Below are 24,776 nucleotides of genomic sequence, written 5' to 3'. Positions count from 1 at the left end.
AAAGTCAAAGCCAATATTATTAGCTTCCTTGATAGATTCCTTATCCTTGAGCAATATTTACTAAGAGTTTCTTTAACATTGTAGGATACGTGTTAAGAATAAATTGTTAAGTATAAATGCCATTACTGAAGTTCAGGTAAATGTCACGGTAAATGTAAGTAATGGTGAATTAGATGGAAGTTTACATACATATGTACACACACACACACACACACATACACACACATACACACTTTAAGCTTGGGTAATATTATTGCTTGTGAACGTTAACTAACACTGTTACAAGTGTTATACTGAAGACTATTTGAAGCTCTATCAGTTGAAATAGAAATGAAATGTTTTCTTTCTTAAGGACAATTCTTTCTCTTCAACTCCTTATGCTCTACGTGCAAGTTTCCACTAATCATCACAGTGCTGCTTGTTTTGCAATTCCCCTTCCCTCTTTATTTCTATACAAATAAAAAGTGTCTTAAAGTACATTTGAAAACTCAATCCTGGCCTTTATGTTTTTTAAAATGACAAATTAAATATGATTACTTTGGGGATATTTATAATACTTAGAGAATGGGGTAAGATAAAGAGAATTGCTCAAGTAATTTACATGACTTTCTACTTTGGAATTGTCAGGATGAAATCTACGAGTTCATAACTCTGCCCTTAAATTATATAGGATAGTCAATTTCTTAATTAAAACTAGACTTTGATCTGATTATTAATGTAATACGTAATCACTGTAGCACATTTTGCTGGTTTAGAAAATTATAAACAACAATGCATGATGCCATATGCGGAAGATGATCACAGTATCTGGTGTCTACACTTGTTTTAAGAGAATGAAAAATAGACCTCTCCACCAGTGATATTCTCTACCAAGTGGTGGAAACTGCTTAGATTACTCCTTTGAAAAAGACAGAAGCTGCTCCTGAGCTCAAATGGGGGGGAAAAAACTGTGAATAATTAACGTAGACTAACATGGGCATTGGGCAAAAAGTATAATTGTGCCATGCATTTGATATCTTTGATTTTGAATAAGATATCCACGTAGACAAGAATATGTATAACTTATTTTTTAGTGTGGATGAAGCTAATTTTTGAGGAAATGAGATAGCAACGGTGTGCAAAAAGCTTTTAAACCCTCCTACCTGTAATGTCATTGATTATATGTAGAGAATTAAACAGATTTCATCAAATTTATAACTAGCAATTATTTATTTTATTCATTATGCCTTTTGCCTTGGGCATGGCCCTTTCTATTAAGTGCCATATCTCTTTAAAATATATATATATTTCCAACTACAGGCTACCAAGCCTTTGGGGTTTGCCTTCTGATTATCGCCTTTTAAAATTAGTTTATCAGTTTTTGCTTACTATTTTTCCTGGAAAAGAGCAAAAATGAGGGGTGGAATGGAGGAAGGGAAAAAAAGGAAGACGAAAAAAATGAAGGAAATGAAATAGTAAAGAAAAAGAATAGAGAGTAGAAGTTGGAATATTAAAAGGGAAGAGAGAACATATGGATTTAGAGAGATTAATTGAACAGCAAATCCCAGGAGAAAAGGAAAATGAATCCTTAAAAGGAAAATAGAAAAGACGAAACCCTCTCAGACAGTCTCCTCTGGGGATGCTGACTGGACACCCTGCCCTCCTGCAATCAATATGGTCATTTCCAATTAAGCTAAGGGAAAGGCTAACACACAACAGGGATGCCCCACCTCCACCCACTCCTATGAGCTTTGGGCGTAGCAGAGGAAGAAGTCTGCAGATGGATAAATGAAGTCATTGAGCTGAGGTGAGATGGGAGCAGTGAGAAAATGGAAAGGCAATATGCTCAAGCACCTTCTACTGTTGTGGGTGGGAACCCAGTGAGCCAAGATTAAATAAGCAGAGGAAAGCCAGACATTGGAGGGAGGAAATGGCAGGGAGAGAAGAGCTGTGGGAACCTGAACTGGTGCCCCACAATTACAGAGCAAAGGAAGAGAGATGCGGGTCAGAAGCCTGCTCACTAACGTGTCAGGGGAGAGCTGAGAATTCTTCAGCTAGACTAACCTGAAAATAATTGAAAAAAAGGTAGACAAGCATTTGTGCTGGAGTTTTGCACTTGGGCTAATATGCCAGAGGGAAAATTATGTTCACAACCTGTGGCTTCCTAGAGATACTACATATATATTTTGCATTCTTCTTCTAAAAGGTAGAATATTAATCTTTGCTGATATGGAAGAAACAGTGGCTTCAGCTTAGAACTGGTGGTTTTTAGTTAGGAAGGATTATGGAGAGAATACTACTATTCTAGCCAGTGTAATAACTCCTCCTTGTCAACCTAATGGAAGTGGTCAGTCTCAGACACTTGAGAAGGGTTAGGCTGAGAAGCTGATACCTAAATTCAAGGGATCCAGTAGGAACTGAGAGGATGCATGCTCTGTCTTAGTCTGTTCTGGCTGCTATAACAAAATATAACAAACAGACTGGGTAGCTTATGAAGAACAGAAATTCATTTATCACAGTTCTGAAGGCTGGAAGTCCAAATTCAGAGTGCAAGCATGGTCAGTGAGGGCCCACTTCTGAATCACAGGCTTCTCCTTGTATCTTCACATGGTAGAAAGGGATAGGGATCTCTCTAGAGCTTCTTTTACAAAGCACTAATCCCATTCATGAGGGCTCCACCTTCATGACTTAAGCACCTGGCAAAGCCCCTTCCTATATTAACGCCATCACCTTTGGGGGTTGGAATTTCAACATATCAATTTTACGGGGAAGCACTTTCAGACCATAGCGGCCCCCAAAGGGAATAATTTGAAGTAGCAATGATTATAGTGTTTGCAGTGAATTTCCATGAGTTCCTCTTTATTCTAACGTCTCAGATCTTTTGGATAGCAAATAATGAAAATAGAACATGTATATTAACCCCTTTAAATGGCAGCAGCATGAATAAGTTGGAAATATCTCAAGGTGAGGTTAGCTTTTGAATATTTGCCCTGATTTTTACTAACTCTAATTCATAGAGTTGTTACAATGATTAAAGAGTATGGTATATAAATTCTCTAGTTCCCAGAGGACTTACAATAAATATTAGCTCTCATCTTCTCTTATTTACTTTAAAAGTTTAACCTTAGTTTGTTGGCTGATACATGCTAAGGCAAATTTTTGCCAGTTGACTATTTTGAGTGTTATATAAAACTGCTCTTTTACAATTACTCTAATGAAGTACCTTAAATGACCAAATTGTACCCTTAATCTTCTATAGTAAAATAACATTAATAATGATGACATACCAGAGGGAATTTAGATTGTATTTTTTAAAAACTCAAGTTCTGTAAGTAAAGGAAGGGATAGAAAGGCAGGAAGGAGATGGTAGACTCAAGCAAGACAAAATGAACATAGGGACTTTTCATGGAGGTATGGTAAAATTGAAAGAACCAAAACAGCCCAAGCAGGAAGAGGCAGCCAGATGGAGCTGTGGCCTTCCATGGAAAAATGTAGACAAGTAGGGGGAGAACTTGAGTCTTAACACACTCTGACCTCACTCTGCTCCTGCCCTCTACTCTACGAAAGGCTCCCATTAGCTGAACTCAATGAGAAATCAGAGTAAATCTGGAAAAGGAAACAAAGATTATCCAGCATGTGTGTGTGTGTGTGTGTGTGTGTGTGTGTGTGTGTGTGTGTGTGTGTGTTTGTACATACACATACGTAAAATGAAAGTCAAAAGAGGTTCATTCCATTACCTCCATCATGAATCCCCAACCCCTCCCAGCATAAAGTTAAATGCTATAACCTGATTATTTGGTTTTGGAAGATAATTTATCAGAGCAGAAGGTCTGGTTATATCAGAGCAGAAGGTCAGAGCAGTGATTCATCATATAATTTTCAAGTTCTCGTTGTGCACCGATAGGATAACTGGTAAATGACTTAACTAGCCCGTATTTAATTTCTGTTCTTTGGAGAGAAAGAAAGATGGCTCCAAAATGAGATCAGATGTGAGTGGGTTAAAGTTTCCATGTGCTTCTTAAGAAGGACTGAAATAAATCCCCCAGTGAACAGGCCATCTATTATTTACCTCACTTAACCCGCGACTCATGGCACTAGAAGTATCGCCATGGGAACTCTAGTTTGGCCTTTGGACTAATAACTTTCTTGGGAGGGAGCTGTTTTGCTGTGAGAGGGACTGGATGTTCTACTAGATGAAAGCTTTCAGATGTTAATGAAATCGGATTCATCTCTGACCCATTTTCTAGTCCTTGGTGTTTCACCTGAGAGTGAACTCAAGGGACAGCCAATTGGGATACAATGTGCTAAGCATGCTTCTAACATTTGTTTTACAAGAGAAGCTAAACAATTTGTGATTTTATGTATAACAAAGATGATAAGTAACAGTTTATATTTTCAAATGAATTGAGAGCAAATATGAAATCTGTAATTAGTGAGCTGACTACTCAGTCAATCCTTTTCATTTCAGGGATCAGGTTAACAGAGAAAACACATAATCTCTGAGTTTGGGGAGGACTAGACATGATAATCTCCACCAGATCTAAAAAATCCAAGAAGTACCCTCACTTTTTCAGCTAGAAGAATGTGGAGCTGTCGAGGAGGCAAGTTATAAACATTGTTAGAAATTTTGTCAACATAAGAAATCTTTTATATTATATATTGAAGATGTTAAGTCATTTGTTATTTCTTTATAATCAAATTTCCCTTTAGACAATTTCCCTTGAGATAAGACTGTCCTTTATTTCAGATATTCCTTAGATATCTATGAAAGCAATGGTGAGGCTATCAACCATAAAATTCCAAGAAATTAACTGCCTGGAAAATGGGAAGGAAAGGACACTGAGCTGGTGTTACTATAAAACACTTAAGAGAGTGTTTTATTCATTAGAAATCAAAGTATGTCAATGCTTAAAAGTATTTCACTTGCAAATTTTCTCAACGTAGATGTAGGCTGCTATGTAACATGCCAGAGTAGTCTTTTCAAAGCACAGGCATTATGTCTGTTTTACTTAAGCCCTACAAATGTTTTCTCATTTTAGTCAAAATAAAACCCAAGCCACTCATCCTGGTTTTAAAGGACCAGCATAATCTGATTCCTGCCTGCCTTTCCCACCTCATTTGTTACCACTTCTCCCCATTCTGTACTAGCCACCCTGGGCCCCTTGTTCCTTGAATGTGCCAACATTGTTCTTGTTTGGGGTCTTTATGTTTTCTATCCCCTCTGCCAGGATGGCTCCTCTCTTAGTTCTTCATCTGGATCTCCCTATTTGATCATTCACATGCTTGTGCAAATGTGACCTCTGAGAGAGGCTGTGCTTGAAGACTTTTCTGAAACCAGTGCCTCACCTTTATCCCTAATCTTGATTTGTGTTTTCTTCAGAGCATGTGCCATTAAGTGAAATTTTATTTGTGTGTGTGCACACACACACACACACACACACAGTCCGTTTTCCCTGCAGAAAGTAATCACCTTGAGGGCAAAGACTTGTCTGATGACAGTTTTGTCTTTAGCACGTAAGAAAGAGTTAGCAGCAAAAAAAAAAAAAAAAAAAAAAAAAAAAAGAGTCTTTCTCAATAAATAGCTCTTGAAAGAATATGTGCTGGCACCTCTGAGTAGAAGTCTGCATTGTGAGTTCTATTCTGGTTTTATCTATAACCTCAAAACAAACATGAATTAGATTAGGTTTTAATGTCTTTAAAATTTATCTTACCACTTATAAAATAAGATAATGTCAATTTTTGACTTTCTCTAAGAGTCACATTATCTCTAAGTTGCTTGAAATTCTTACATGCAAGCTGCTTTACATGTCAAATTTATATCTGTAGCCATATGAGAGTGGTGAGATGAGCTTGATGAAATGTTTGGGTGTTTGACTAGCAAACTTCAACCAGCGTCATACAACATAACTAAATGTCTCTTGAATTAACATATGTGCCCTTAATATTAAGCATGGTAAATGTTGTATGCATTGTGAAGTAAAAGGACATTTTTTAGTCAACATTTATTTTTCTTGCATTTGTATAATACTGCTTTCCATGGGGAGTTTGTTTTCATGAAATAAATGTGTTAATCACATTGACACACGTACTGTCTATGAAACAGCTATATTTACAAATGTAAACTTATGAATTGACATTCTGTTTTCCCACCTGACTCTCTTGTGCCCGGGTAATGTGAATGAATCCCTGAGAGGTGAATCACTCTTACTGATATGTAGACTTTTTTTTTTTTAACCATGGCATTTTAGTGCTACCTTATGAAGAATCAATGTAGGCAGCCAGTCAGCTTTTATAAGAGAACACTTTTGTCTAACCAGCACTCAGATCAAGAGCCTACCCTCAGTTATTCACGTCCTAAGGTAATCCTAGATTAATTTTGACTGTTCTTTAACCTCATATAAGTAGAATAACAATATTCACCATTTTATGTCTGGTTTTTGCTCAATATTTATCCATCCTTTCTTCATGTAGCAATATTTGTTTTTCCTGGATATATGGTATTCCATTGTCCATTATCACAGTTTTCTTTATCCATTCTGTTATAGATGGATATTGTGGATATTACTTTTATTCCAAGGTTTTTTTGTTTGTTTGTTTGTTTGTTTTTTGTTTTTTTACAAATAGCATGCTATAAATTTTTTATATGTCTTTTAGAATTTTATATATGCCTTTCTTTGGAGGTATTTCCAAAATTGGCATTACTGGGTGTTGTATGTGAGTACAGAGTTATTAGATACTGTCAAGCAGTTGTCAAAAGTAATTGTGTCAAGGTCTACTCCCACCATCAGTGTGTGAGTCTAATTTGCTCTAAATTCTTTGAATTTTAGGTAATTTTGTGGATGTTTGGTAGTATCATATTCTGATCCTGCTTTTCTTTAATGACAAATGATGTTGAATATCTTTTGATATATTTATTGACCATTAGGAAATTAGAAATAAATTATATTTATTGACCACTGCTGCAAATTAGGAAAAAGCCTCCATTTTTCAAGACCCTTCAAAGCCATCTCCTGGGAAAACTGTCATAATAATCTTACTTAACTATAATGACTTGAAGGTGCTTGACAATACCTGGAGATGTTCAATTCACGACTTGACACCTGGGGTGAAGAACAGTCCCTAACAGACAAGCACTACAGACATTAAAGGGAGGTTGAAAATTCATCTCAGAAATTTACATTAGCCAAAGTAAAGAGGAATCTTGATTTTTTAAATAAGATTCTCTTGGACTGTAAAAATTTAAACTGGAGCAGATACTCGAGAGAGGGCTCTGTGCTCTGTTAGGGAAACCTCCACTGAAAAGAGAGACTTGGCTTAGAGAGTGAGCACCATGAATGATTTTCAAAACATTTCATCACCTGTCTGGTGTTGGTACTGACTTATCATAGAGATGTCAACCATAATAGGCTTATGGCTTAACAGATAACATGCCAAAGAGCATGAGTCCTGGGTACCAGGATACAAGGGACCAACATGGACTCAGAAGATATTTGAGAAAAAAGGGATGCATGCAAAAAAGAAAATATGCTACAAGTAAATACTTCTTTTACAGTTTTGCCTAGACCTGAGCTCTGAATTCAATGTTAAGAAATCTAAAGTCTATTATTAACCAGAATTACTAATTTGCGTGTGATGCCATACAAATCAATATGTCTCTGGGTAAGCAAATTTGCTTATGTCTTTAAATTTAGGAATTATATCTTCCTCATTTGTCCTCTTTTGTTTTAGATAATTTAGGTTCAGATTTGAAAATCAATAAAAACTATTACCAACAGAACGTATTATTGTTGGATAGTTAAATGGATACTATTAAGTGTCTCAGATTCCTTTTAGATGTAGTGTGATAAGAAATGTGAAACGTAACATATAAAAATATTTTCATTTGAGGTACGTTTAAATTGATAAAACACCATTTAAAAGTTGTTTTGAATTCAGACAGAAGCTATAGTGAAATCTATAAAATGTAACTGTATCAAAATTAAAAAATCTTCAAGTGTCTGTGATATTTCATGACCTTTACATTTTTTTATCAATGTAATGTGATATGATAGGTGAAGCTTATAGCATATAAAATATTTTATTAGATATACATTTAGATAAGAAAATTTCATTTAAAAGTAATCTATGTTCAGAATACATGCTACAGTAATATTTATAAAACTTATCAAAATTTAAAATACCTAATTGTTTAGTGACATATCTCATGACCTTTATATTACCTATGGCATTCGATTTTATTTTTAGTTCTTTCAATTATCTTCCTGATATTCAGTTATTTTACAGTGAATTAATTCTTATGTGGAAGAGTTTCATCTTCATTGTAGGGGGTGTGAGTCATTATTCCTTTCGTCTTATGCACAGCATTTCCCCATAGTCATTTGAGTAATAATGAACTATTTAAGCATTTCTGAATATAGAGAGTAGGCACGAATTTGATGGTCATTTATTTGGAGTGAGGAAAATGATCATATAATGTTAGTGATTATGCTAATTACTTCAAAGGGGTGGATTCAGCATGTGAATAGAGAAAATGACATGAGAAACTAATAATGTTGCTAAAACACTCAGTGTCCATAAATGATTTAACTTTAATGTAGAATTAGAAAAATAAGTTAATTAAAATTACATAGGAGATTTTTAGATTAAAATTTGATCAACTTTAAATTGCCTTTACCTTTATTATTTGCTAAGATTTATTTGTTTGAATTTTGATATCAATATCTTATAAGCAATTTTGATAGTTCTCTACTTCAAAACTTAAATAAACCATTGCCCTTAGTATTGCCTATATGAGACAGACATTCCAGTCCCTTAGGGAAAACATGAGCATCTCTAGGTCAGCTTGCTTTTATAATAGTGTTGGGAAGCCCAAAGCCTGCATATAAATAAGTATATTTGAAAGCCCTTGGCAGAGTGGTGCATAATATGTAGGTAATGACTAAGATATAGTGAACTGAATTTCAATTCAGGCTAGCTAACAAACTAGAAAATGAACATAGCTAATTTAAACAAGGTTTGGTAGAGAAAAAAAATCACTACTGCTACTCTTCCTAAAATGGATTGCACATGTTATTTAATTATTAGTACCAGTGCTCTGAATTAATTAAGCAACCACAGACTTGCTAGATGTTATGAAATATAGACAGAGATGTGGGATGGGGCCTGGGATTGACATTCTACTTAATCTAGCACAAAAATAAGCAAATTGTCTCAGTGAACACAAAGCAATTGGCCTGGGAAGATAAAAGAGAATTGGAGGACTCTCTATGTAATAATGGGAATGCAATACTGGTTCTTTTCCTCACTATGCTGTCTCAGAATAGGTATGTATACGGTATTTCCTTGATAATTTCACACAAACTTTCATGAACTTATTTTGTTTCCTCTTTAACTACAGAACTATTTTACAGAATCACTTTAAGTAGTAATGCAGAAAGAAGAAAATATATTATTTATTGTCAATGGGAAAAAGAACATTTGTAAGTGACATTCTCTCATAAATGACTCTTAATGCAAATATTTATTAAAAATATGTAATACTATCTTAGAAAAACTATCTTGCTTTAATTGGGAATTTACCCAGTCTTGTTGTTCTAAATTTTTAAACAAATATAACATAAATGGTATCCATTTATTCAATCAAAATAAATTTAATGCTAAGTGGCAGAAACTGCTGGTTGTCTATCAATTTCTCTTTTCCCTTACTTAATAAACAAGTTTCTTAGTTTCACTAGCCACCCAGATAGGAAGTATATTTTCTAGCTTCTCTTACAACTTGGAGTGCCACATGATTGGATTCTGGACAGGATTAAGCAGAAAGGACGGAGGCCTCCTAAAAGGTGTAAACCCTCCCCTTTCCCCCTTTCCACTGTGTGGGATATTCTCCAATACAAAAGCACTGGCCTCCAGTGCTTCTTAGAGAAAAATAAACTCCAATTTTATATAAGTCTTTGCATTTTGAGGTCTCTTAATTATGCCAGCTTAGTTTTTTTGGTTAAATAATGTAGGCTCTTTTCACAGGTATACGCATTGCATTTTGGGGGATGTGATTGCCTTCATTGTTCTTAAGGTAAAATATTGGCACATACAAATTCCTATCACATACACATATATATTATAGGTAAATTATTTTAGAATGACACTACTCAAAGCCAACCATCCTAATATTATTGCAATAATCATACACCCCTAAACTGTCAATGTTCAGATTGCATGCCTTCCCTCCCTGCTTTGAGTAAAATTCCCCTTCCCACAAAAGCCTGTGCTTGCCATTATACCACCTTGCTCACAGAAAAAAACTATCACTGGAAAGTTCATGCTAAATCTCAGGCATTATCAAGTTCATATTGATAATGATAATGTCTGAAAATACCTCTCTAACAGACTGAGAAAGGCCGATAAAGTACAGTAAGCCTTAGTTTTTACCAAAAACTTGATAGCATTCTTCTGCATGAATAATAGTGATATTTTTTCTTCAAAGGTATTTTCTAAAAATGAGAACCTTAGAAAGATTCCACACATCTAAATTGTTTTTCCCCCTTATTCATTTATCCAGTTGCTCGGTTAGCACTTTATCAGTTAGCACTTTACCTCTCAAACGATAAAAAAGGTGACCTGAAAGATTTTTTAGGGAAATAATGTATTTATAATCACAAAACGTTACCCTCATGAAGAAATTAGAACTCTGTTAGTTTATTTTTATTCTCCAAGTTTTGTTGAGATATAATGGACATATGACTTTGTATGAGTTTATGTTGTACAATATAATGATTTGATATGTATATATGGTTTACCCTTGAACAACATAGGCTTGAACTGTGCAGGTCCAATGATCCACAGATGTTTTCAATAAATATACACTTGGTCCTCTGAATGCCCAGGTTTCACATTCATGTATTCCATCAACTACAGTATTTCCATCAGCAGTTGGGAATCGGCAGACATGAAAGGCCCACTTATGTTACACACAGATTTTTGATTGCACAGGGTGTTGGCGCCCCTAATGCCGTGTTGTTTTAGGGTCAACTGTGTTGCAAAATGCTCACTGCAGTAAGATTAGTTAACTTCCGTCACCTCACACAGTCACAACATCTTTTCTTTATAATGAGAACTTTTAAGATCTACTCTCATGGCAACTTTAATATACAATACAGCATTGTTAACTAAAGGCATTGAACATTATATCTCCATAAATTATGTGTCTTATGGAAATTTATACCTTTTTACTACCTTCATCCAACTTTCAAACTCCCAGATTCTTTGCCTATGTTTTAATTGGATTATTTGTGGAGTTTTTTTGCTATTGAGTTTTATGAGTTCCTTATATATTTTGCATATCAACTCTTTGTCAGGTATGTGGTTTGCAAACATTTTCTGCCATTCTGCAGATTGCCCTTTCATTTTGTTGATGGTTTCTTTTGCTGTATAGAAGTGTTTTGTTTGATTTAGTCTCACTTGTTTATTTTTGCTTTTATCGCTTATGCTTTAGGTGTTATATTTAAAAAAATCATTGCCCAGACCCACATCGAGAAGTTTTTTTCCTATGTTTTCTCCTTGGAGTTTTATGATTTCGGGTTTTATGTTTAAGTCTTTTTAATTCATTTTGAGTAAATCTTTTTGTGAGTGGTATAAGGTAAAGGTCTAATTTTATTCATTACATGTGAATATCCAATTTCCCCAGCATCATTTATTGAAGACACTATCTTTTCTCCATTCAGTATTCTTGGCTCTCTTGTCAAATATTATTTGACCACATATGCATAGGATTATTTCTGGACTCTAGATTCTGTTCCAGTGTTTATGTGTCTGTTTTTATCCCAATACAATACAGACTTACCTCATTTTATCGTGCTTTACTTTATTGTGCTTCAAAGATAATATATTTTCTACAATTGAAGGTTTACAGCAATCCTACATCAATTCTATTGGCATTGTCTTTCAATAGCACTTGCTCACCTTGTGTCTCTGTCTCATTTTGTTAATTCTCACAATATTTTAAACTTTTTCATTATTATATTTGTTTTGGTAATCTGTGATCAGCGATCTTTCATGATACTATTGTAATTGTTTTGGGGGACCACAAACTGCGCCCAATGTGAGTTAGTGGACTTAATCATTAATGTCATGTGTTCTGACTATCCCACCAACTGGCCATTCTCCCATCTCTCTTCCTCTTCTTGAGCCTCTTTATTCCTGACAATGTTGAATTTGGGCCAATTAACAATTCTACGATGGTCTTTAAGTGTTCAAGTGAAAAGAGCAGTTGCACAGCTCTCACTTTGAATCAAAAGCTAGAAATGATTAAGCTTAGTGAGAAAGGCATGTCTAAAGCTGAGGCAAACCTAAAGCTAGGCCTCTTGTAGCAAACAATTAATCAAGTTGTGAATGCAAAGGAAAAGTTCTTGAAGAAAATTGAAAGTGCTATTCTAGTGAACACATGGATAAGAAAGTGAAACAGCCTTATTGCTGATATGGAAAAGAATTAATATTGTTGTAGTGGTCTGGATAGAAGACCAAACCAGCCACAACATTCTCTAATCCAGAGCAAAGTCCTCATTCTCTTTAATTCTGTGAAGGCCGACAGAGGTATGGAAGCTTCAGAAAAAAATTCGAAGCTAGCAGAGATTGGTTCATGGATTTTAAGGAAAGAAGCCATCTCCATAACATAAAAGTATAAGGTAAAGCAGCAAGTACTGATGTAGAAGCTGCAGCAAATTCTTCAGAAGATCTAGCTAAGATAATGAATTAAGGTGGCTACACTAAACAACAGATTTTCAGTGTAGATGAACCAGCCTTGTATTGGAAGAAGATGCCATCTGGGATTTTCATAGCTAGAGAGAAGTCAATTCCTGGCGTCAAAGCTTTAAAGGGACAGGCTGACTCTCTTGTTAAGGGCTAATGCAGCTGGTGACTTTAAGTTGAAGCCAATGCTCATTTACCATTCCAAAGATTCTAGGGTCTTTAAGAATTATGCTAAATCTACTCTGCCTGTGCTCTATAAATGGAACAAGAAAGTCTGGATGACAGCATATCTGTTTACAACATGGTTTACTGAATATTTTAAGCTCACTAATGAAATCTACTGCTCAGAAAAAAAATTTATTTCTAACTATTACTGCTCATTGACAGTACACCTTGTCATCCAAGAGTTCTGATAGAGATGTATAATAAGATTAATGTTGTTTCATATCTGCTAACACAGCATCCATTCTGAAGCCCATGGATCAAGGAGTAATTTTTTTATATGCTCTGGGAAACCCCAAAAATGTGGGACTCGCTTTATTGCAATATTCTCTTTATTGTGGTAGTCTGGAACCAAACCCGTAATATCTCTGAGGTATCCCTGTACTCTTAATTACTATAGTTTTGTAATATAGTTTAAAGTCAGGAAGTGTGATGACTGTAGCTTTGATCATTCTCAAGATTGTTTTGGCTATTGGGGGTCTTTGTGGTTCAATGTGAATTTTAGGAGTTTGTTCTATTTCTGTAAAAAGAAATATGCCATTGGAATCTTGATAGGGATTGCATTGAATCTGTAGATGGCTTTAGGTAGTGTAGACTTTTTAACAATATTAATTATTGCAATCCGTGAACATAGAATATCTTTTCATTTTTTTTGTGTGTCTTCTTCAATTTTGTTCATCAATGTCTTATAGTTTTCAGTGTAGATATCTTTTACTTCTTTGGTTAAGTTTATTCCTATGTACATTATTGCTTTTGATGCATAAGTTGGACTTTTTTCTTTATTTATTTTTCAGATAATTTGTTGTTAGTGTATAGAAATTACATATTTTAGACTTAATTTTGCAATTAAGTCTAAATTCTGCAATTTTGCTAATCTGTTGATTAGTTCTAACAGTTTTTTGGAGGAATCTTTAGGATTTTCTATATATAAAATTATGTCATTTGAAAAGAGGCAAATTTACTTTTTCTTTTCCAATTTTATTTCTTTTTCTTGCCTGATTGCTCTGGGTAGGACTTCCAGTACTTTGTTGAATAGGAGTGGTAAGAGTTGACACTCTTCTCTTGTTCCTAATCTTAGAGAAAAGTTTTCAGTCTTTCACATTTAGTATAATATTGCCTGCATATTTCATATGTGACTTTTATTATGTTGAGGTATATTTCTTCTATACCTTATTTGTTGAAGGTTTTATCATATATGAATTTTGAATTTTGTCAAATGCTTTTTATGCATCTATTAAGATGGTCATATAATTTTTATATCTTATGTTATTAATGTGATATATCACATTTATTGATTTGCATATATTGAAATATCCTTGCATCACAGGGATGAATTCTACTTCATCATGATGTCTGATCCATTAAGTGTGCTGCTGAATCTGGTTTGCTAGTATTTTGTCGAGAATGTTTGCATCTACATTTATCAGGGATTTTGACCTATAGCTTTTTCTTATAGTGTCCTTATCTGGCTTTGGTATCAGAATAATGCAGCCTCATAAATTAACTTTGAATAAGTGTTCCAAAGTGTTCCAATATTTTGGAAGAGTTTGAGAAGAATTGGCATTAATTCATCTTTAATTATTTGATGGATTTCACAAGTGAAGCCATCTGGTGCAGGATGTTTCATTGTTGGAAGGTTTTTGATTACTGATTCAGTCTCCTTACTCTTTATAGGTCTGTTTAGATTTTCTATATCTTCCTATTTTAAACTTGGCGGCTAATGTTTGTAAGAATTTACTCATTTCTTCTAGGTCTGTTTGTTGGCACAGAGTTGTTCACAGTAGCCACTTATGGTTCCTTGTATTTCTGTGGTATCATTGGTAATGTCTCCTTTTTTGTTTATAGTTTTATAGTTTGGGCCCTCTCTTTTCTTGGATAGCCCAGCTAAAGGTTTTTCTTTCTTTTTTTTTTCTTTCAAAGAACCAATTCTTAGTTTTGCTAATATTTTCTATTGTTTTCTATTCTCTATTTTATTTATTTTTGCTCTGATCATTATATTTTCTTCCTTCTAACATTAGGCTTAGTTTGTCCTTCATTTTCTAGTTTCTTTAGGTGTAAAGTTAAGTTAAAGGTTTTTCTGTATTCTTGATGTATGTGTTTATAACTATAAACTTTCTTCTTGGTGCTGCTTTTGCTGCATCCCATAAGTTTTAGTATATTGTGTTCTTATTTTCATTTGTCTCAAGATACTGTTTTTATTTCTCTTATAATTTCTTCTTTGATCCATTGATTGTTCAGTAGTCATGTGTTTGTGACTCCAGTTTTCCTCCTGTTATTGATTTCTAGTTCCACACCATGGTGATAGAAAAGATTTTTGGTGTGATTTCAGTATTTTTAAAATTTCTAGGAATTGTTTTATGGCCTAGCATATGATCTATCCTGGAGAACAGTCTGTGTGTATTTGAGAAGTATATTCTGCTATTGTTGGGTAATATGTTCATTATATCTCTTAGGTCATTTCGCCCTACAGCATTGTTCAAATCCGCTGTTACTTTATTGATTCTCTTTTTGGATGATGTATCCAATGTTGAACGTGGTAGTAAAGTCCCTAACTATTCTTGCATTGCTCTTTGTTTCTCCTTTTATTTCTGTTAGTATTTATTTTATATATTTAGGGGCTCTAACATTGATTTCATAAATATTTAAAATTGTTATATCCTCTTGTTAGACTGACCACTTTATCATTATATACTGACAGTCTTTGTATCTTTTGACCATATTTTAGCTTAAAGTCTATTTTGTCTAATATGGGAACAGCTACCCCTGTTTTCTTTTGGTTAACACTTGAAGTATCTTTTTTTCATCACTTTACTCTCAGTCTATGTGTATGTTTTGTTTTTTTTTTTAAGTCAATGTGAATATTGCAGGCAGCAGATCATTGAATCTTGGTTTTATTTTTTTAAAAATCTATTTAGCCATCTATATTTTTTGATAAGAATTTAATCCATTTTCATTTAAGGTACTTATTGATAGATAAGAACTTACTATTTCTATTAATTCTCTTCTGAATATTTTATAGATTCATTGTTTATCTTTATCTTGCTGTTTTCTTTCGTGATATGATGACCTTTTATAACAGTATGCTTTGTCATAATCTTTATCATAATATCCTTTATCATAATCTTGTGTAATTACTACATATTTTCTTTTGCAGTTACAATGATGCTTACATAAAATACCTTTTATTTGTAACACCTATTTTAAGCTGATAACAACTTAACTTTGATAGCATTTCTGAACTTAGTTTTACCCCACTCACATTAATGTTACAATTTAAATATTTTTATGTTGTATATACAAAAACAAATTATTATATTTCTGGCTATTTTGTAACTTTTAAACTAGCGTTGTAAGTGAATAACCCACCACCATTACAATATTAGAGAATCTGACTTTGTATATTTACCCTGAGCAGAGAATTTTTTACCTAAATCTATAATTTTATTTCTACTTGAATAACTTTCTTTATCATTTCTTGTACAACAGGTTTAGTGACAATGAAATCCCTCCGTTTTTGTTCTGAAAAATCTTTATCTCTCCATTTCTGAAGGGCGGCTCTGGCAGGTATAGTATTCTCAATATTTGATAGATTGCTTTTCTGTTGCTACTTTCAAAATACTCTCTTTGTTTTTGAATTTTGGTAGTTTAATTGTAATGTGTCTTGGTGTAGCCTTTTTTAGAGTTTAACCTATTAAACATTTTTTAGGCCTTATGACTCTGGGATGTCCATTTCTTTCCATTTGGGAAGTTTTCAGCAATTATTGCTTTTAAAATATTTTCTGTTTTTGTTTTTGTTTTTGTTTTTTTCTCTCTCTTCTCCTTCTGAGATTCCAATAATACATATATTGTTTCCTTTTATGGTATTCTATTAGTCTCAGAAATGCTTTACTTTTTTTTCTTATTGCTTCTCTTGCTGGATAATTTAAATAACTGTCTTCTAATTCACTGATTCTCACTTCAGATTGATTGAGTATGCTGTTAAATCTCTCTACTGAATTCTTCAGTGCAATCTAGGGTTTCCATTTGTTTGACTGTTTGTTTATTCTATTTCTTTGTCAAATTTCTCATTTTGTTCATGTATTGTTTTCTTAATTTTGTTTAGGTGTTTGTCTACCTTGAAGTTTACTAAGATATTTTAAGAAGATTATTCCAAATTCTTTGTCAGATAGTTCACAGACCTCCATTTCTTTAGAGTCAACTGTTGGAGCTTTATTATTTTTCCTTGGTGGCATCATGTTTACCTAATATTTTTGTATTGTTTGATTCCTTATGTTGGTATCTGTATATTTGCATAAGCAGTTATCTCTTCCAGACTTTATAGATCCTCTGACAAAAACAGTCCTTCACCAGTCAGCTCAGCTTGGGGTTCTGGATGGGTCAGCTGGTAGTATCTTTGGGCAGGAAGCACTTACTATTAGGCTTTATTTTGGGAAGGCCGCTGTCCAAGCTCTGAGATCAGCAGTAATGGTACCACCTGCCTGGAACAGTTAAATAGGACTGCTGACTTGGTTCCTTGCCAAGCACAGCTGTAGGATAGGTTCTCCAGTCGCCTGGATTCTTTTTTTAGGCTTTCTAGTTGGGCAGGACTGCATATTAAACTCAGGAGTAAGTGGTACAATGAATTGGCTTCAATGTCCAGTTGAAGTAGTAGAACAGTCCTCACTGCTGGTATGGCTAGTTGTTTTGGGACCTGAAAGAGGCAAATCTGTGTACTGAGTTGCCTGGCCAGATGGGCCAACTGGCTTTGTTCTGCAGATAGAGTCACTGGCTTGGCTTTCTGCTCATGTGCCAGTGTAAATGTGCCTGTAGGATGTGCTATTTAGCTTTCTGAATGCTCTGGTTAGGTTTCCTGATTGGGCAGTGGAAGGGGCTCTAAATTATATTTCTTGCCTGGATGAACAGGTTCCAAGGTTGTCAAAGCTCATTAATTTGGGACCAAATCAGGCAGAACTTTCCACCAAGCTCCTTGGCCCAGTGGGTCACTGTTTTGGCACTGTAGAAGGGCAGAGCCACTGGCTGAGCTCTTTGCTCAAGTGTTACTGGCCACACAGCTTCCCAGGTGCTCCATTTAGGCTACCTAATTGGGCAGGGCTAGGAGTTAAATTCAGCAGTAGATGGGGCTATGAATTAGCTTCCTTGACCAGGTAGGACAGAAGAACAAGTTATAAGTTGGTAAGATTTGTTTTACGGAGTCCCAACTCAGGCAGAATTGCATACCAAATTCCATTATCTAAGTAAGAATTTAGTTGATAACTTATTCACTTATAACTTATAACTTATTATTATTGCCAACTTGGTTCTGCAGAAGGCCAGAAGTGCTGGCTGTGCTCTCTGCTCAAGCGCTGCTGGGCCACACAATTTCTTGGGTACTCTGTCCAGGTTTCCTGGTTGGTCAGGGCCAAGGGCTGCACGCAGCAGTAGGTAGTGCTTTGAATTAGTTTCCCTGTCTGGGGGGGCATGGCAGATCAGGCTCCAAGGCCAGAAAGGCTCATTGTTTGGGGTCTCAAATCAGGCAGAAGTGTGTGCTGAGTTACCTGACCAGACAGGGCCACTGTCCTGGTTCACTGCTCACTCTAGTGCTTCTGGGCTGCAGAGCTTCTGAAGTGCTCAAGGCTTCCTTGTCAAGCAGGGCTAGGGGTTACACTAAGAAGTAGGTGGGGCTGTGAAGTAGTATCCCTGCCCAGGGTAGAAGGGTGTCAGAATGGACTCCGAGGCCAACAAGGCTTGCCATTTGGGGTCTCAAATCAGGCAATACTGTACACCAACTTTCTCGGCCAGACAGGGCTATCATTTTGGCACTGCAGTTGGGCAGATCTGCTGGTTAGGGTTTCTATTTGAATGGTTCTGTGAGTAGGAACTCAATCTGTCAAGATTCAAGAGCTGGTTACTGAAACCAAGCCCTGCCCCTCTTCTCCATCATAATCTGGTCTCTAGTCACCAAGCCCCACACATGAGTCAATCCTCATGAAGTTAGATTTAAATAAGCTTGCCAGGAAATGACACACAATGCTGAGGGAGCTGGATGTCCACTTTGGGCTCTTTGTTCCCACCAAGGAAGTCCTAGGTCCAGGGAAGCCCTCTTGGTGTGATGCTGTGCCATCTCAAGGGCAATGTGGTCAGAGTGTAGCCACCCGTCTTACCCCTCTAATGTAGTTCCTCTTGGTCTTTGTGATGCAGGGAGCTGCTTCAGCCTTACCCTTACATTCAAGGGTTTTCACAATGTCTTGTCTATGAATAATTGTTAGTTAGGAAGCTAAAGTCAAAAAGACCTAAGTTGCCATCCCGATATCACTAGAACTCCATTAATTCCTAAAGATAAAATGTAGGATTATGATCAATGTTGAGAAATTCAAAGACAATGATTCAAAATAAGATAAAATGAAAAGAAAAAAAAAAAACGCTTTCTTTTTTAAGTGTCTATTTTATAATCTCAGACATTTAGAGTTATAAAAATGGGTTTGTAATGATAATTTTTTAATGGTCTCACAATAAGCAAGAAAGTTTAGATAACAGGGCCCAGAATCAGTGCCTTCCAATTATAGACTTTTTTTCAATGTTCTCATAGACATCTGGGAAAATTCTCTTCCACAAAACAAAACTTAGCCCTTTTGTTGCTGTTCTCTTCCTATGAAAATCTAAAAACTATTCGCTAACTTTTGAAACAAGGGAATTGAAGAATGGCTTTATACAATCTCTAAGATTGTAAGAACAACCCAATGAGAGAAGAGAATCAATATAAGACTAAACCATAACTCTATAGCACCCAGGTGTTCAGAGAAGACTAGCAAGACTCCTGCACATTTTTAAATGGCCTTGGATTGTGGTAACAGCCAACAAGCAACCTCCTCAAGTAAAACCCCACCATCTTTATATAGCTTAAATGATTTCTTGAACCCTGTCTCTCCTTAGCACAGTGTTCATTAAATGAAAGAATGAATGACTTTGATTCTAGGCTTCCTTTTACTATATAATTAATCGTATGATGATTATCAAATAATTTATTCTGTTATCCTGTTTAAATCAAGGGTGTTGACTAGTTGACCAGACTCATCTAAGCTCTCAAGTTCACTGACAAAGAATATGCAATTTAATTCATATGGAAAACAAGGTCCAGACAAGTTACTCGGTGTCTATATTGAGCATTACTAACAGAGATGGAACTTAGTGCTTGATGTCTTAGTATTATTTACTTCAACATTCATCTCTCTCTCCCTGTGGTTTACACTGCATAAAATTTTAAACTAAAGATGGCTTTCCTTCCATTACTTGATATGTTTTGCTTCTATAAATAACCATCTCACGATTAAAAGTTCACTTTAAACCAATCTAATACAATCAGATTTTGATGGAAAATGTAAATAAAAAATATGAAATATATCCAAAGCAACAAATAACCTTTTAAATTTCTAGTAGTTTTATTTATTACTGCTATTTTTCTTGTAGATAAGTAATTCCAATACAGTGGTTTCCAAATGGCCTTACACCTGAGACAAACTAGGAAAAATCATGATTCTCAAGAGAAAACTCATGATGATTCAGGAATTTCTGATAACTTCGACAAATCAAACCTCACTGAGATAAGCTTTAAGCAATTTCTAAATATCATTTGTCATCAGAGTGGGTATTAATAAAGCTAATTTATTATGGGGTTGAGGAATAAAATTTTTTAAAATAATGAGAAAATAAGTAAACAGTATGTAGAATGGACTTGTAACTGACTTGTTTACCAGCCTGGATTAGTACTGACTGATCAGGTGACTAGGAAATCATCCAAATTCCCAGAATTTATTAGAGGAGGAATATAAAGAAAAATGCATTGTTGGTAACTTTCTGTATTTCAAATCTATAAAATAATTAAATACTTTAAAGTATAGCTATGTTTCAAATTAAGGCAGACTAGATCTGAAACATTTAAAATATATCCACCAAGTCCTTGAAAGTATGTGGACCTATTTGGACATATTTTCCTTGAGGAAGGATGTGGGTCACAAAAAAATAAGCATCCTTCATTTTAAAAATAGAAATATACTGATGCATAAATGTATTGCTTATAATATATCAATCTGCTGGGTATAATTTTTCTCATAACAGGAAATGGCAGAAGTAGGTAACTATATTCTTCTGGTGTAAAATGAAACTGAACGATCTTTGGCAATTACAATGCATAGACTATACTGGTCCTAGTGCAGCAAGCATAACAATTTGCATATTTTAATTCAGAGGTTAGGGACCCCTGTCAAAGTAACAGCTTGGACCAGGTCAGCAAGGAGAAATCGAGAAGAGAGAAATAATTGAAAAGGCAGTTCCCAACAAAATGAAATTTGTCCCGTTGTCACTTAAGGTTGTCTTCCTGTCTTTCTGAGGGAGCAAGGTCAGTTTAAGAATGAAGAGAGAGTAGAGCATAGTAGATCACTAAGGACCAAAGGATAATTTTTTTAATAACGGTGGCAATTGCAATATATATTTATGAAGGAGAGAGAAAAAGAATGCACACAGCTTTCCAGTTAAGAGTCAGCAGGTGTCCTTTGAGTAGAAATATTGCAGACGTGTACATGGCAGATCTAAAGTTTGTCCTCAAAGACAAGCAGGTTACAGAGGAGATGAAGTGCTTAATGAAATAATTTAGTGTGACATATTGATATTGAAGGCTGGAGGCAGAAAAGGATTTGCAACAAAATTAAGGTATGTCTCTCTCGAAACAGTTCCCCATTCCTTTCTCTGAGAGCTGATATAAGATTGTCATGAGAAGAGAGCCTGTTTTATTTCTTTCTCCAAGTTTATGACAAAACAGATATGCCAATGTGAGGTTCAACATCTGCAACCACATGAAAATCTCATTGGAAAATAGTCCAGAGGAAAGTCAAGTTATGAAATGTTGCTTTGGTTATGTTTTAGAGAGGTTTTAAACTCTCTAGTGCCATGTGTTTTCAGTTAAAACGTACATTAGCAAAAAAATAGGGCACCAGCAGTGAAGAGAATTAGGCCTGGGAAATGTTAGTTTTAGATAGAAGCACTGGAGGATGGCTACAGCTATTATCAGAGTGTAAAAAACAGCAGCCAAATTTCAACTCCAAGTAGGGATAAACATTGTCACAAGTATCTGAGTATATTAAAAAATCCTTGCTTGAGAAAATGAAGATAAATACTCTATGCTTATGATATAGTTTTATGATTTACATTAAAAAAGAAAAATACTCAAAAAAAACCCGTATTCAGTGGTTGGCAAGTTATTTTCTGTCCTTGCACATTACAGAGAATCAAGGGCATAGTGTAAATCACTAGTGAAGAATACAAATATTGAGGTGAGAATGCTAGCTCTCCAGATGTGTAACCTTGGACAGATTAATTAGAAACTCTAAATTTTTGTTTTTTCATTCTGAAAAAACACATTGCTCTGCCTCACAGATTTCATAAAACTATGTACATAGTGTGTTGTTTTAAACTATAAGGTGTGTTACAAATTTAAGTTTTTCTTATTAATTGGAATAATAATAAGTACATACTAGGCTTCTAGATTCTTTCAAACCCATTCGCTGGGTCATTTTACCTAAAGTTAAATCTTAAACACTCATGTTTTATCTTTGTTCCCAATAGATAAACAATGTAATCATTGGCTTCTACAAATTTACATGCCAAGGGCATCTCATGAGGAGAAGTAGACTTGTCCTCACAAGTACATACTCAATATGAAGAACTGTTGATCTAGAAATGATCCCCAAATTTCTGTCAACTTTGTGGCTCCTAAATTCACTGTGATTTTTCTCCTTTGAAAAATAATATGAAAATGTATTAGGCATAAAACATATCTAATAATGAGGTCACATGAAACATATAGCTTCTATTAAGAAGCTGCTAAGTGGCAATTTTGGAAAGAAAGTTTATAGAATATACTTTGTAATGCTGAACATTTCCATTAAGAAGAAAAAAAGGAAGAAAGAAAGACCACACAACACTTGCTATGAAAATACATTACATTTTCTCTAGAGAAGTAACACTTCCTCCTTGGTTCTGGAGGTTTTCCAAGGACTTTAAAGCATTTTTGCAGATGATTTTACCTGAAGTTATTATACTTACAAACTATGAAGTAATTAAGTAGAATCTATTAGTATACCAATCAAACAGATATAGAAACAGTGGTCCTAAAAAAAATGTGACCTATCTAAAACTTCCTAAGAAAAGAAAACAACCTGATAGATCCAGAAATAGAATCTAAGCTGCTGACTCTAAACATTGGGCAACATTTCCTCTCTTCAGAATTATTATTTTTAATAGTCTCTGCACATAAACAACCTCCTGCTCCTCGAGAATGGATGAGATCATGCTAACAAGTCACCCATTCTTTCCATAAGAAATACTGCAGTCATGGCCAATGAGCTAATTCATAGAATGTTCATGGTTCATGTGCCATAGTGGGCACACACACACAAATGCATGAACACACAAAATCTCATTCTAGGTTCAGAATTTTTTTTATTTGTTTTCTTTAACCAAGCTTTAGTTGAAATTTTAATTTCAAGATTTAACCCACAGTTTTTGTCTAAATTTCAGACTCTGTCCTTTTCTATTCCTACTTGTTTTTTCCTCCCTATATCAAAGAATGAAGAACTAGAACCATGGTAGAATGGATTTTTAACAGATTTTAAAATTTAGCTGTTGTCACTTCCACAAAGGCTGTTCATTAAACTAACATGTATTATGGACATGAAATAAAATTTGGAAGGTTGACAATCATTCAGCCCTGACCATGAAATAGAGCTCGGATAATTTAGTTATGTTAGAATTACACTTGGTCTTAAAGATATTTACAAAATAAATATTTTTAAGAAAAAAAAATAAAAAGAACCCTGCAAATAGCACCTCAATATAATGTAGGTAATTTGCGCAATTTGTATGTAACTTTTCTTGCCATAATACTTCTGAGAAATGAAAATGAGATAGTAATAGTAAACAAAAATTAGCTCTTCAATGACCAGCTGAAGTTATAGTTAAAAGGCAGTTTTTCCACATGTATGGTTTAAAGACCATTGACACACACTGGATTTAAGGTCAGACTGACACATGAGGGCAACAAGCCATTACCAGCTTCATCTTCTTTAAATATGAAAGAGGATATTCTGGCCTCATTGTTGGTAAGCAGCAGTTCCTGAATCACCCTCTTCATCTTTCCATTACAATGCTCATAAAAACAGGAAAAGAGATGCCCTTTGAACAGCAGTAGAAACGAGTAATGTTAGTCAAAAATGCATCAGGCAAAAGTTGGAGAGTCAGCTAAGGAAAGCTTAGCCTGTCGGTAGAATGGTAAAGCCAGCTGGGTTAATAAGCTAGGGGATTTCCATCTACACAGACTCACAGAGGCACAAGTACATCTTTCTGTTTTGTGAAAGCTCCTCAATATAGAATCCAAACACATTGTTCCACCCCACTTCAGTCTTTAACACACTTCTTGACTATTTCTCAGAAATAAAGCATTACTGAGGCCAGCATGGATGTGGGTAACCTTTTGGATCCAGATGTTAGAATATTTGTTTCACCATTTGGGGTTTTTTGCAATGTAAAAGTTACAGACAACTTCAGGCTACACAGCATAAAATAAGATCATGATATGATAGACCATAAGACCATTGTTCCTCCTGCCGAAAGATCTTTTCTAAATTAAAGATAACACAAAATCAGAAAGTTGACTGGGGTTATAAACATAAATATCTCCCAGGTCTTTACATATGAAAGGATGATTCTAATTGGACTGTGATAAAACTGATTAATATCAACAAGGGATAATCCATTTCCTTCAAGGACGGAAAATATCTTTTCAAAATAAGTATTATATGAAGTAA

Source organism: Pteropus medius, unplaced genomic scaffold, assembly GCF_902729225.1.
Source record: "Pteropus medius unplaced genomic scaffold, Ma_sr-lr_union100, whole genome shotgun sequence".
NCBI lineage: Eukaryota > Metazoa > Chordata > Mammalia > Chiroptera > Pteropodidae > Pteropus > Pteropus medius.
Note: the sequence above shows the minus strand (reverse complement) of the source record.